This window comes from Spermophilus citellus (assembly GCF_964194105.1).
Source record: "Spermophilus citellus genome assembly, chromosome: 4".
In the NCBI taxonomy this organism is placed as follows: domain Eukaryota; kingdom Metazoa; phylum Chordata; class Mammalia; order Rodentia; family Sciuridae; genus Spermophilus; species Spermophilus citellus.
This window is the reverse complement of record NC_138185.1, coordinates 95,226,340-95,240,623: the sequence shown is the minus strand read 5'-3', so window position 1 is coordinate 95,240,623 and position 14,284 is coordinate 95,226,340. Positions and strand designations below refer to the sequence as shown.

At 39.5% G+C, this 14,284-nt stretch overlaps 1 pseudogene across 1 annotated transcript; it reads right to left on the bottom strand.

Annotated features, from left to right (window-relative positions):
- Window positions 1–2,308: 2,308 nt before the first annotated feature.
- On the bottom strand, window positions 2,309–12,922 carry LOC308648160 (transcriptional adapter 1-like; annotated as a pseudogene). The gene is made up of 3 exons: window positions 12,380–12,922; window positions 4,022–4,931; window positions 2,309–2,419 (listed from the first exon to the last, which is right to left on the bottom strand). The product of its transcript is annotated as a transcriptional adapter 1-like (transcript).
- Window positions 12,923–14,284: the final 1,362 nt, after the last annotated feature.

Sequence of the window (14,284 nt, the reverse complement as noted above, 5' to 3'; positions counted from 1 at the left end):
AAGATATTGTAAACAACTGTAGAATAAGGCTATTATGCATAATAGTTTAACTGACAGGCATTATGCTTTCTTTAGCTTCATCTTAAATCTCTGATTCATTGGCTTATGGAGGATCCCCCCATGAAGACTTCTATAGATAACGTGCACTGATCAATTTGAATCTTCCTTCACTATTATAAATGCAAGTTCACTTTGTCTTCTAAGTTTCATTCACATTGTTCCTTTTTCACTTTAACATTGAATCCTAGAATCATACAGCTAGAGATATATTAATGAGTAAGTAATTACAGGAGGAAGGGAGCTATACACTGTAGGGACATAATTAGGGATTGAATTTACTTTTCTACACTTAAAAAAATATGCAAAAAATATAAAACATTGGGTTTTTTTGTTGTTTTGTTTTGTTTTTAAAGACATCATACAAACACTGAAGGGCAACAAGACCTGAAAGAGTGAAACTCACAACTTCAAGAGCATTTCCAGACTGTGATGTGAAAAGGACGATGACAAAATTCCTCAGTTAAGAAGATGCTGAACATCTGGAGAACAAGGTGGCAAAATTTCCTCAAGCCATTATCCACATCCAAGAATGGGAAAGAATAATTATGCCACCTTCCTTGTAGATAGAATTGTCACTTGCCATCATTTCTCCACCATGTCATGGGTCACGGTACTACAAGAACACAGAAGAAGAAGACATAAGACATCATTTGAATAAACTCAGTCTTTAACCTTTCATCTAATTTTTGACTGCAAAAAAACAGATGTCAGTAAAATTTACATGACATGGCCATCTTGTATCGAAGGCAAAGATGAAAATGTGCCCATTAAAGGTACAGAAAATCAGCTATATAAACAGTGTGAACCATATATCCCAGACACACAATGACATTTCTTATATTTCTGTTGTGTGTCTGATAAAATTACTACATCGTGATTTTGATTTAAATGAAGTTTTCCATTTATAAGAAAAAGCATAGCTATCATTAGTTATTTTTTTAAAGAGATAGAGATAGATAGAGAGAGAGAGAGAGAGAGAGAGAGAGAGAGAGAGAGAGAGAGAATGAGAGAGAATTTTTAGTATTTATTTATTTATTTATTTTAGTTTTTTGGTGGAAGCAACATCTTTATTTGTATGTGGTGCTGAGGATCGAACCTGGGCCGCATGCATGCCAGACAAGTGCGCCACGGCTTGAGCCACATCCCCAGCCTTCATTAGTTATTTAAAGAAAATAAAACCAGTGACTTTTATATGTTTCCTCAGAAAATCCCCATTTTACTTTAAATTTGGGAACTATCTTGTCTATTCCTGTTGGGGTTTGAGTGTGCAGAGTTTAGCTCCCTCAGGCCTGACATTTTGCAAGAGCTGTGGCTGTGATTTAGGTCAGCTGAGGCAGACCTCAGTCAGGAGGAGGAAAAGTTCTCTTCCCCTTATCGCAAGTCACAAGTTCTGCATGGTTTGGCCAAGAGGAAGAAGCTTCCTGCATACTTGTCCCGGGAACAGTACATTCTAAAGAAACAAATGCATCCTCAGAGGATTAGATAATGTCTACAAAGAACTTTGGGAAGGTACTAATCAAATGAACAGGAACGATCTGAATTTAGCTCTGTGTACCCGCTGAGGCATGATATTTGGGCAATGTGGGTAAAGTGTTATTGAAGAATTGCTTGCTTTGTTAGAAGAAGAATATAAAAGGAACTTGCAAATAAATCTCAGCATGCAGTCGCAACTTCTGCCTTTGCTCTGCATCCCCTGTGTCCTGGTTATTTCACGACCCTTACCCAGGGACCCGAACGCTCTAGACGTTCACATATTCCCTTCACTTCATGTATGCCACGGTCAATTTTCCATGAAGCAGTATACAAAAATTTGATGTGTATGCAGTAAATTAAGATTAATTATGCCATGCTATAGTATTATCATAATACTATACTAGTATTATAATAGAATAACAATGAGGTGGTAATTCTTTTTTTCTCAACCATGATCGGTTTTGAAATTCTATGATTTTTTTATTGCAGGAATCACCCAATTGAAATCTTATCTGGCAAAACAAATCCCCCACTATAAAGTTGGTATGAGTTAAGTATATTCTCTGTTTCTTGCTAATAATATCTCATAAATCTTCAGGAAAACTCCTCAGAATAGTTTTAGATCATCAGATTGACAATTTTAATTATTGCACAGTAGGCACAAAGGTAATAAATCTCAGATCTGCCTATGGGAATCTTCTTTCATTAGAGAATGTGTTCCTCTCAACACAGTCAAGCTAGCTATCATTTTTGTATACAACAAATCAAACAAATCCTAGTCTGCATGTTGGTAGCCTGAATCTAGTCGGCCCTCTTCTTTGGTACCTCCAGGTGGTATCATGTAAAGAAAACTCTGATCAATCCAGGTTGAGGAATCCCATCTTCTCTATTCAGGACACATAACATCTATTCACAGAGGAGTGTCAATGGTTCAGTATAACCAAGACCTTCTAAGTAATAGAAATGTGTGTTAATTACTGTCTAAACCTAGGATCTTTTATAAAAGTCACAAGAATAAAATGAATGTCACTTTTTATCATAGTTTTCCTTATGTATTTACTTTAATAAACAACAAAAAGGTTTTCTGCCAAAACATTTGTCACGTTTAAAGTATAAAATCAAATACAGAGCTTCAGACACATGAATCATATACACATACCTACATATCCATTCCTCAGTCCTACACAAACCCATCAACAGACTAATTTGTCCATCAATACTATTGAGTAAAAAGCATATGTATCTCTAGAAAAGCAAAAGTGGTTTTCAGTAACACTGCCAAAGTGGATCATTTTCAATTTAGCACTTAAAAGGGTAGAAATAGATATTTCCTACAAATAGAATTACCAAGCATAAATCCAATTTATAAGATTTTTAAAAACATGTTCTATAGGAATAATTAGTAGATGTGCCTTTAGTCACCATTAGTCATATTAACACTATACAAATTAGAGTTATAGCAAGACATCTTTTAAGGATAATTAACAGAAGCACTGGCTAATCATCCCTGGGCACTTCAATACTAAACAAACTGGAACTGCAGGAAGACGTCTTATAAAGTAGACTGTGTTCCAGGAGGGTGGGTTGGTTGGACTTAATTTTGTCCAACAGCACAGCATTGGCAAGTCATGTTTTCTGTGGAGCTGAAACGATGGATGGCTTGGAGGCTACCTAAAGCTGCTAAAAACTAAACCCATCACTAAAGGAGGTGTCCGAGTTTCAACACTGGATAAGTTATTCCAACAAAAAGCAAGAATGTAGAAGTTTTATCTGGCCAGACACAGAACTTGTGTGTTGTCACTGAACACAAGAATGTCCTGCCAATCAAAGGGGACAGGTTGCAATGGCACCTTCACTCTAGGATGGTCCACCTTACATGGGGCCTCAGACAGGCATCCCCTCTCCAGGCATAGGACTTCATCACGCCTGCTCCTGTAACTGGGAACATGCACAGACAGGGTGGCCCTGTATTACATGAATGGCCTTGCAGCAACAACAGAAAACATACTCACTGTCCCATTTTCATAAGAAAGGTTATATGTACACTCTACACTTCAGCCTCAAAATGTGGACTCCAAACATGCCCTCTTCAGCAAGCAGTGACCCGTGAGGACCCCACACCCTCAATCCCACTTAGCAGAGCATTTGTCACGTTTAAAATATAAAATCAAATACATAGCTTCAGACGCATGAACCATATACACATACCTATACATCCATTCCTCTAAGTCCCCTCCTTGGCTGCCAGGTGCTGGTGGTGGACTTGGTCTTTCTGCAGCTCCTCCTCGTGATTCGGGTGTCAAAGTCTCATGATGATGCTCTCTTTAAAAGAGAGAGAGAGAGAGAGAGAGAGAGAGAGAGAGAGAAGAGGAGAGAGAATTTTTTAATATTTATTCCTCGGTTTGTTTTCGGCGGACACAACATCTTTGTTTGTATGTGGTGCTGAGGATTGAACCCTGGCCGCAGGCATGCCAGGCGAGCACGCTACCGCTTGAGCCATATCCCCAGCCCTCATGATGATGCTCTGGATGTTGAGGGCATAGATGGTGTGTGTAGGGATGACTTCCCAGTGTAACTGCAAAGCCTCAAGGAGTTCCTACATGTTCACTGGAGGCAAAGATACAGGCAGCGCATCCCCAGAGCAGATAAGCAAGAGTGCAGCCTGCTGCTCAGCAGCATCAGGGGGCAGGTGGGCAGTCGGGTTCTGACCCGCACAGGGAGCGGACACAGCCAGAAGGCCTTCGATTAGGCTATTGTAGGCCACCACGCTGTTCTTCAGGTATGACTGTAGGGTCACATTGCTACTGAAGGCAAACTTAAAGTGGTCATCTCGCAGCCGGTTGGGCTTTCCTTCTAGATACAACTGACGTCAGTATGTCTTTAAGGTGGCTCAAAGACCACGGTGTCCTCAGCCAGCTATCCAGCCCGTGCTCCTAGGCTGTCACAATCATCCTCCCCTCGAGCTGGCAGCGCGTGGGAAGCATCATCATGTGGGAGCAGAGTTTCAAGTCGTCCTCATCCTGGGGATCCTTTGCCAAGAACCGGTCAAACTTCTGACAAACAGAAGAGCTTTTTCTTGCCCTTGAGCTTTCCAGGCTTGGCTGCAGATCCCCCAGTCCAAGGCAAAGATCCAGCACCCTCTGTGGAAACCAAAATCTGATAGCGCCTGAGGATGGCCAGGATGAAATCATTGAGAGAATGCACATTTTCCTGTGTGAGACGTCAATGGGCCTCAAGGTCAAACTCCTCCTTGCTGATCTTCTGCTTGACTACAGCTTCAGGTTAGCCCAGCATTGCTTGACGTTGTCCGCCAGCGCCTCACTCAGGTTCTTCTTGGTCGCCTCCAGCTTGCTCACAAAGGTCGCTATGGCCCTGAGTACTCCGCCCTCCCACGCACCCTAGCCTCAGTCCCCAGCAACCCGAATGTCACTTCTTATTGCACTGAAAACAACTTTAGTACTTGCTCAAAGAGTAAAAAAAGAATACACACTTATATCATGGGTATCTATATAAGGCAGGTATTTAAAAAATGAAATAGAAAAAAAAATCAAAGTCTCCAGTCAATGCTTTCAAATTTTGGGTAAACAATCTAATGAATTCATACTTGCATAGTAACAAAATGGCTGGCCTATGCAGTCAGAAATAGTTTCAGTTTTTTTTAAATTGGGTTCTTTAGTAATACATGACTGTAAATCCATTATGATAAAGTTATACAAGGATAGAATATGTCTTACTCTAATTAGGACTCTATTATTGTGAGTGGATATGATGGTGGGGTTCATTTAAGTATTTTCATATGTGTTTGTAGGAATGTTATGTCAAGACTCATTCCAATGTCTTTCCTATTCCTAACCCTGTTTTCCCTTCATTCCTCTTTGTCTAATCCAATGAATTTCTCTTCTCCCTCCACCCCCCTGATGCCCCGTCTTTATTCACATACCAGTGAAAACATTTGACCTTTGTTTTTTTTTTTTTGCAATTGGGAGTTTCAACATTATTTCCATCAAAATTAACGCCTTGTGAATTAAATGAAAGTAAATGAAAAAAGCCATGTAATGAAAACTATTCATAGATTAATGTATGTGCGCAACGTGCACGTATGGGGGGAGGGGGGCGAATTCAGGGTCTCCTTTGTGCTAGGTGTGTTAGACAAGTGCTCTATCACTGAGTTATATTCCCTGCTCCCTCAGACCTTTCTGAGCATTAAATTCTGCATAATTTTGACATGTTATTCCTAAAAACTCCCCTGTCTTTTTTCAACCATGAAACTTTCTCAGAAACACTAATATAGATGTGTAACATTTGTCTTTCCTAATAAAAAGTGATTTTCCCATCTGATTAAGACTGCTGCTTGATAAGATGAGAATAATTGAAATGAATCTTGGGAAAATACATTTTTTAAAAGATACTGTTTCACAATACAAAAATACAAATTTAAATTTAGATGTCATATGACCAGGAACAAAATATAAGTGAAAATGTTCACAGCCAGCATAAAAAAAATTAAAGAAGCAGGAATGTGTTTTAGTAAATAGGCACACTGATTCTTGGGCAAAATCATTATTTACACAAATGATCTGAATTCCACATTTAGCCATATAGGGAGGGCAGGGAACTGGAATATTTGCCTATATAGTCCCCACACATAGGCCGAGCTCGCACCTGTCATGAGTGGTCTTGAGACACAACCACTGTGTCCTCCTTGCTTGTGCAGAGTCACTCAGGAATGCCTCCTCAAGTTCCTCTTGTGTTCCATGCGCCTGGGGGAGTACAAATTTCCCAAGTCTTCAGAAAGCCATGAAAGAAAGAGAAGCAATGAGATCCAATAAAATCACTTGAATATATTGCAAAAATAAAAAGAGGAGTGTTTAGGGAAGGATTACCCAGGATTCACCAGTACAATAGACACATTTATGTGAAAAACTAAGTTGTGTAGTTGTAAAAATATCACATTTTCTTGAACAAGCATTTATTTACCCACAGTTCAGGTAGCTGGGTAAATCAGGCCACAGCTGGGAATACTGCTAGAGGGGCAAGATGTGCAGTTTTCGCTCTTCATTATAGAATAGAAGCATGGTTGAGAAAAAGGGCTCTGGAGGGATAATTCTGGTGTTAAATGAAGTCTCTTTGTAACTATTACAGTATGATATGTGCAAAAATAAGAAATATATAAAAGCAAATATTAAAGCAAATAATTTATGACAGATCAGTTGTGACACTTGATGAGGGAAACTGAATATTCTTGGAGCAAATTAAGATCTGACTTTAACAGTGAAATGAATCTGACTGAATTTTCATGTGTGCATACATGGATGTGGAACAGTGGTTCCTGGCATTAGGTGTATCCCCTGGATACTAATTTTTTTTAAAATATGCTATAAATAGATTGAAGAGGGATTGATGAAGTGGAGAGAGGGGAACAGGGAAGTGCCTGGAACTGAATCTGAGCAGGTTGTATTCCATGCTTTTGTGATAATGTCAGGGTGTATCCTGGTGTTGTATATAACTAAAAAAAATATCAAAAGTCCTAATCTTGGAGCTCATAAAAACTATTAATTAGTGGTAGATTACAGACTTAAATTGTAAACAAATATAGAGTTGAAAGCCTAAAGGAAAATAACTCACCATGAGATATGGTAAAATTCCTGGGAAACTAGACCTAAAAAATGTACCTATAATTTAAAAAAAAGTATTTCTAAGATAATTGATGTGAGGAAAGACCCTGAAGACAGGATCAATTTTCTTACATTATTTTCTTGCAGAGCTTTAGCTCAGATTTACAACTGAATCACATAAATGGTAATAGTTCCTGCCTCTTGAGAAGTTATGAAAACTGAATTACCAAATACATAAAGCTTTTAAACTAATGGTAAGTCTATACCAAGGAAGGCAATATTTCCTAATACAGATAGCTCTTTCTGAATCATTGATGTAACACTCTATTCAATTTATATATACATCAGTATATGTGACAATGAAAAAATAAGCCCTTAGACAAAGAATAAACATATTTTAAAAATATTTTTAGTTGTAGACAACTGGTTCCTGGAGACCTCACCTTACAGGAAAGCTAGACACAACACTGGACTTGCCCCAGTGGCTCCAACTCCCCTGGTAGACCATGCAGATACTATGCAGAGATCACCTCCCACTCAGTGTGCCTGCATGGAGCACAAGTTTGCAGGCTAGAAACTAATAATTATGACTTCCCTTGAGTAACCTGCTTGGTAATACCATTAAGGGTGCAGCCCACTGGACCTTCATTATGTATCTCTCCTTTTCTGACCGTCCCACCTCACCCAAGTGCTTGTGAGTGCTTATCCAGGATGGCTCATTCTTGTTACCCCAGTGGAGTGAGTTGCCCTCTTATCTGGGATTTTAAGAGTAATACACTACTGTTCTTAATTCATGTGTTTTCTTGAGTCTCCTCCATTGTCTCACTTGACCAACACAGCTTTTCCTAACTTCTTTTTCTGAAAGGCTATCCTATAGAAAGTAAAAAAAAAAAAAAAAAAAAAAAAAAAAAAAAAAAAACAGAGACATAAGTCAGATAAAAGCCCAAAGGGTTGTCAGCTATGCAAACAAGTTTCCTATGAGAGAGAATGTTATCAGAAGTCAGGCAATGAGGGACAAAGGCCACCCACCAAAGATAAAGAAATTCCATTGAAAGATTCCCATGGCTTACTGATGTCCTAGCCATTATAATGTTGTGGTAAAAAGTATTATTCATGTGTTTATGATGATGTTGGTGTAAACACATGTACTGTGTTTCCAAGTATGAAAGTATAGCGCTATTGTGTATAGTATATTATAATCATTTTTTAAAGAGAGAGAGAGAGAGAGAGAGAGAGAGAGAGAGAGAGAGAGAGAGGGAGGGAGGGGGAGGGAGGGAGGGAGGGAGGGAGGATTTTTTAATATTAATTTTTTAGTTTTCTATGGACATAACATCTTTATTTTATGTGGTGCTGAGGATCAAACCCAGCGCCCTGTGCATGTCAGGCGAGCACATTACTGCTTGAGCCACATCCCTAGCTTATTATTATCAATTTTGATAATAAAAGACTGTTATTGTTAAGTTTGTGTGAGTGGTACTCAAGATTTAACCCAGGGGTACTCTACCAATGAGCTATATTCCCAGCCCTTTTTATTTATTTTGGTACAGGATCTCAGTAAGTTGCTGAGAGTTTAAATCACTGAGGCTGGACTCAAACTTGCAGTCCTCCTGCCTCCACTTCCAAGTCACTAGGATTATAGGCCTGCACCACCATGCCGGCCTTACATATTTTCCATACTGTTTTAGCTTTCTGTTACTATTAAAAAAATACCTGAAACAGTCAACTTACAGAGAGGAAGTGTTTGACTCACTTTCAGAGGTTTCAGTCCACAGCTGATTAAACCTATTCATTTGAGTTTGTGGCAGCACAGCAATGGTAAAAGCATGTGATAGTGCAATACCATTCACCTCATGGCTTCAGTATGAAAAAGAGAAAAAGAGACTGAGGTCATAATCCTATTCAAAGGTATACCCCCGAGGACCTAAAACATCCCCAAAAGATCCTACCTCTTAAGTTTTTACCACCTCCCAATAGTACCATGGGTTAGGAACTAGGCCTTTAGCACACAGACCTTAGGTAGACATTCTAGATACAAATATAGCATACATTTTAAATTAATTATGCATAGATAATGTTTTCCTATAGCCATTTTGTAATTTGTATTCTAGTCCTGTTGTAGTTTCTTTCTTACTCTCTTAAGAGTAGTAAAGTGATTTATTTGAAATGTTTTGAATTCTTATTTATAATTTTTGGTTAGCCTACTATATATGTTTGCTTTGTAGTTACCAGGAGTTTTACAAAAATATCTTTTGATTGTATAAATATTTTTTAAATGATAGCAATTTAATGATCACAGACATAACAGATAAAACACAAACTATACTTGCATTCCAGTTATCTTCATAATTGAATTTTTGACATTCAGTATCATATCTATCTAAATTGCCTATATTAATATTTTAAGAATTATTTTCAATTATTTTGTATTTGTCTTCATACTAAAGATACAAATGGTTTATGGGTTGTGTTTACAATATTTGAACATTCTGAGTTGTATAATTACTGTTAACATTGGGAGATATGAAACTCGCTGTTTTCTTGCTCACCAATATGTTTCATCTTAAGTAACTGCCTTTAGCATTTATTGTAGGACAGGTTGGGTGGAGATATATTCTCTCATGTTTTTATTTTCTGGGAATTATATTCTGTAATTAAAAGACAAAGTAACTGAAACAACAAAATCCAAGTACATGTTCTTTACAAGAAACTCAATTCACTTCTGCAGACAGGCACAGACTGAAAACTAAGGGTTGAATAAAATGTTACAGGCAAATGGAATACAAGAAGCAGGAGCATCCATACTTATATCTGATAAAATAGAATAAGTTAAAAGTGGTAAGAAAAAGAAGATCATTATATAATGGTAAAGGGGTTAATTAAGCAGGAAGAAAAAAATTCTAAATAAATTTGTGCCCCATATCAGAGCACTGAAACATAGAAAACAAATATAAGTAGACCTAAAGGGAGAGATAGATTGCAATATAATAGTAGGGAATGTAACACTGCACTTTCACCAATGGACAGATCATCCAGAGTCCAAGGAATAGCAGAGTTCATTTGCATCCTAGACCCAATGGCCCTAATAATTATCAACAGAACATTCCACCCAACAGCTACAGAAAATTCTACTTTATGCTTTATCATTATTTTGACTGTACTCCTTACACTTTTAAAATGAAAAAGTTCACTGTAAATCAGTATGTTATGTTTCACTACCAGCAGCTTCACCCATCTCATGTTTACTGCATCTCTTCATCATCTCATTTTCTCTTGTGTTTCATTTAATCCTTGTTTTGTTCATGCCATGGCTCCTAAGCCTACAAAATCCACTGCTAATGTCCCAGTAAGAGGCCATCTCAAGAGACTGACCTGGAAAAGAAATTAAAGTGATTAAGAACTATGAAGAAAAAAATATTAGTGAAAATTATTGCACAGTCAGGCATGTTCCATCCCACCATGGCTTTACTCTTGTAGGACAAGAACACAGGGATAGAAGCTGGTAAAGGGTTTGCCTCACTGAAGTAATGGAGACTAAAATTTGAGAAGGACTTGAAGCAGAAATGGAGAAATATCTAATGACTTGGATTGAAGACCAGACACAAAGATATCCCTCTCAGCACTATGGTCATCAAGGTCAAAGTAAAAATGCTGTTTGTGATGCTGAAAGAAGGCTGGACCTAACTATGATTTGGAATTTACTGCTAGCTCTGAATGATTTAAATTACTTGAGAATAATTGCTCATTACATAATGTGAGAAAGAGTAACAAATGTTCATGTGGTGATGTAAAGTCAGTTGGATTTTTTTTAAACATGCAGATAGTCTGTGGAGGAAAACTATTTACCAATGCAAAGCAAATCTTCAGTATTGACAATCCCTCCCTAATCTGGAAACAGTCTCAAAAAGATTTTTTTCATCCATAGGGAAGTTAAAGTCAATGCTAAGTTTTAAGACATTGAAAAATGGCATAACAGTATGATTTGGGGGCAATATTGAAGGATACCAGCTAACATTCTTCTTAACCTACAGTGAGAAGCACAGGGCATTCAGGCATCTCAACAAGCACACACTGCCATTGCATTACAGGAACAATCAGAGGTCATGGATGACCCAGCTCCTCTTGCAAGATGCTCTCCTTGTATGTGTTCACTGCTACACCAGTGAAATGGAGAAGCACAATTTTGGAGAACTACACACTTCAATGTTTTGCTCATGTTGATAATGTTCTTAATTATCTTCCTCCAACTTTTAATCTCCAGCTCTTTGCCAAGGTGGCATTTCTTCCTCCAAAACACCATTCTTTGATACAACCAATGGATCAAGGAGTTTAACAGGTCTTAAAATCTACCATCTGAGGATAATGTTTGCCTAGGCTGTTGCTGCAGCTGAGGAAGATAGTAAGCAGACACTGATGCAATTCTGGAAAAATTACAAATCTATGACTGCATCAAGAACCTGGCTTTCACTTGGAATGATGTCACCAAGAAATATGAGTGGCATCTGGAAAAACAGAAGAATTTCATTTAGGATTCAAAGGATTCGTTAAGGATGAGGTGGTTGCAAAAAAAAAAAAAAAGCTATAATTAAGATGCAAAACAAATTTAACCTATGTGTAGGTAAGGATAATATTGAGGAGCAGAGGAGCTCCTAGGGTGTCCCCCCACAAAGAATAGAATAATAAGGCACTGTTGGAACTGGAACAAGAACTCTCAGCTAAAAAGACAGAAGAAAATTGCATGGGAAAATACAAAACTTCCAAAAAATTCACAGTGAAGGGTTTAGCAATTTTCAACAAGCTCCTTAAAAAATTTGAAAACATGGGCCCCCCAAAACAAAAACAAAACAAAAAAATATTCATAGAGGGAATATTCCTGGTATATCACCTGTTTATAAGCAGATCTAAGATGAAATAATGAAACCAAGGAAACCACCATGTGATGCCAGACACTAGGAACTTTTTGCCTGGATGACAATGAAAAACAATTCAGTCAGGCAAGTGAACACATACAAGGCTTTTTTTAGGGCTTCTATTTAGTAAGGGAGACAAATCTCTGACAAGAAGCATCCCTGAATCAGAGAAGAGTTCATTTTACTAGTTACTTGCAGGGTGAGAATGTTAATTGTCACTAAACTTGAGCGTTTTTCCCTGTGCTGAAGATAATTCACTACAGCTGTTCAGGACAACACATACAGGACACCCAGACATTAGTGTTGCAAAGTGACTCTGGTCACCGCAGGATCCCAGAGTTCTGTGTCTGTGTCCCCAGACGATAAGTTGCCTGAACGTTCCTGTGTAGTCAGGTCTCCTGGTTGTTGTTCCCCCGGTGTGGAAACAGTTAACAGGGTCACTCCATTTAGGGCTGCCAACTTAGCTTCTTCATCTGCCCATCTGTTTCCAACTGCCACGGGGTCGTTCCCCTTCTGGTGCCCCTGACAGTGCACTATAGCTAGTTCTTTAGGGCCTTTTACTGCCGAGAGAAGGTGGAGGATCTCATCTTTGTTCTTTATTTCCTTCCCAGCAGAGGTTAATAGCCCCCTTTGCTGGTAAATAGCCCCGTGCACATGGGCAGTGGCAAATGCATAGCGGCTATCAGTGTATATGGTGGCTCTTTTGCCTGATGCTAGCTCCAGTGCTTTTGTAAGGGCAATTAGTTCTGCTTTTTGAGCTGATGTCCCTTCTGGGAGGCCAGAGGACCAGATAACATTAGTTTTGCTAACTACTGCTGCTCCAGCCCGCCGGTTACCGCTTACCGTCTTGGAGGAAGCCGCTCCCATCCGTAAACCATAGGACCTCAGGGCGGGGCAGTGGCTGATCCTTTAAGTCTCGGTGTACACTGGTCTCCTCTGCCAGTATGTGTTGACAATCATGAGCGATGGGTCTTGGATTAAGTGGAGTTATGTGGAGCAGATGGGTCCTGGATTAAGCTGGGTTAAGTGGAGCAGGGGGTCCCAGCGTTATTCTGTCTTTGTCAAGCAAGAGGCTCTGGTAATGGGTTATTCTGGAGTTTGATAGCCACCTGTCTGGAGGCTGACGGATGATGCTCTCCAGGGCATGGGGGGCTATGATGGTCAGCTTCTGCCCCAATGTTAATTTATCAGCATCCTTTATTAGAAGTGCTGCCGCTGCTATAGCCCTTAGGCAATGGGGCCACCCGTTAGCCACTGGGTCCAGTTTTTTTGATAAGTATGCTACCGGCCTTTTCCAAGGTCCCAAAGTCTGAGTGAGCACTCCCCGTGCTATTCCTTTCTTTTCCTCGATGTAGAGAGTGAAGGGTTTTTCTACATCTGGGAGTGTTAAGGCTGGGGCAGATAGCAGCACCTTTTTGATATTATCAAAAGCCTGTTGGTGTTCAGGGGTCCATTGGAATTGGGCATCCCCCTTTATCAGCAGGTATAGAGGGGCAGCCAAAGACGCAAACCCAGGAATCCATAACCTACAAAAGCCGGTAGTCCCAAGAAACTCTCTGAGTTGTCTCTTATTAGATGGGGGCGGTATCTGCACAACAGTTCATTTTCTGGGCTCAATAAGCCATCGTCTGCCACCCCTAAGAGAATAACCCAGGAAGACTACTTATTGTTGACAAATTTGGGCCTTTTTGGCAGAAGCCCTATATCCAAGCTGAGCAAGCTCAGATAATAGTGCTTGGGTCCCAGACTCACAGTTCTCCTTGGTGTTGGCTGCCAGCAGCAGATCATCCACATATTGGAGTAGGGTGACTTTGGGGTGTGCAGTTCTGAAGTCGTTGAGGTCCCTGTGGAGAGCTTCATCAAAGAGAGTGGGAGAGTTTTTGAACCCCTGTGGGAGTCTAGTCCAGGTTAGTTGGCCAGATGTTCCTGTTGCTGGGTCTATCCACTCGAAAACAAATAACAACTGACTGTCCTTATGTAGGGGCAAGCAGAAGAAAGCATCTTTTAAGTCCAGCACAGTGTACCATTTTCACTCTGGATTCAGAGTGCTAAGCAAATTATATGGATTAGGTACCGTGAGGTGAATATCCTGCACTCTGTTGTTGATCTCTTTTAGGTCCTGAACAGGACGGTAGTCCCCAGTTCCTGGCTTTCTTACTGGTAGCAGGGGGGTATTCCAGGCCGACTGATAGGGCTTTAGGACCCCAAGAGCCAGGTATTTCTGAATAT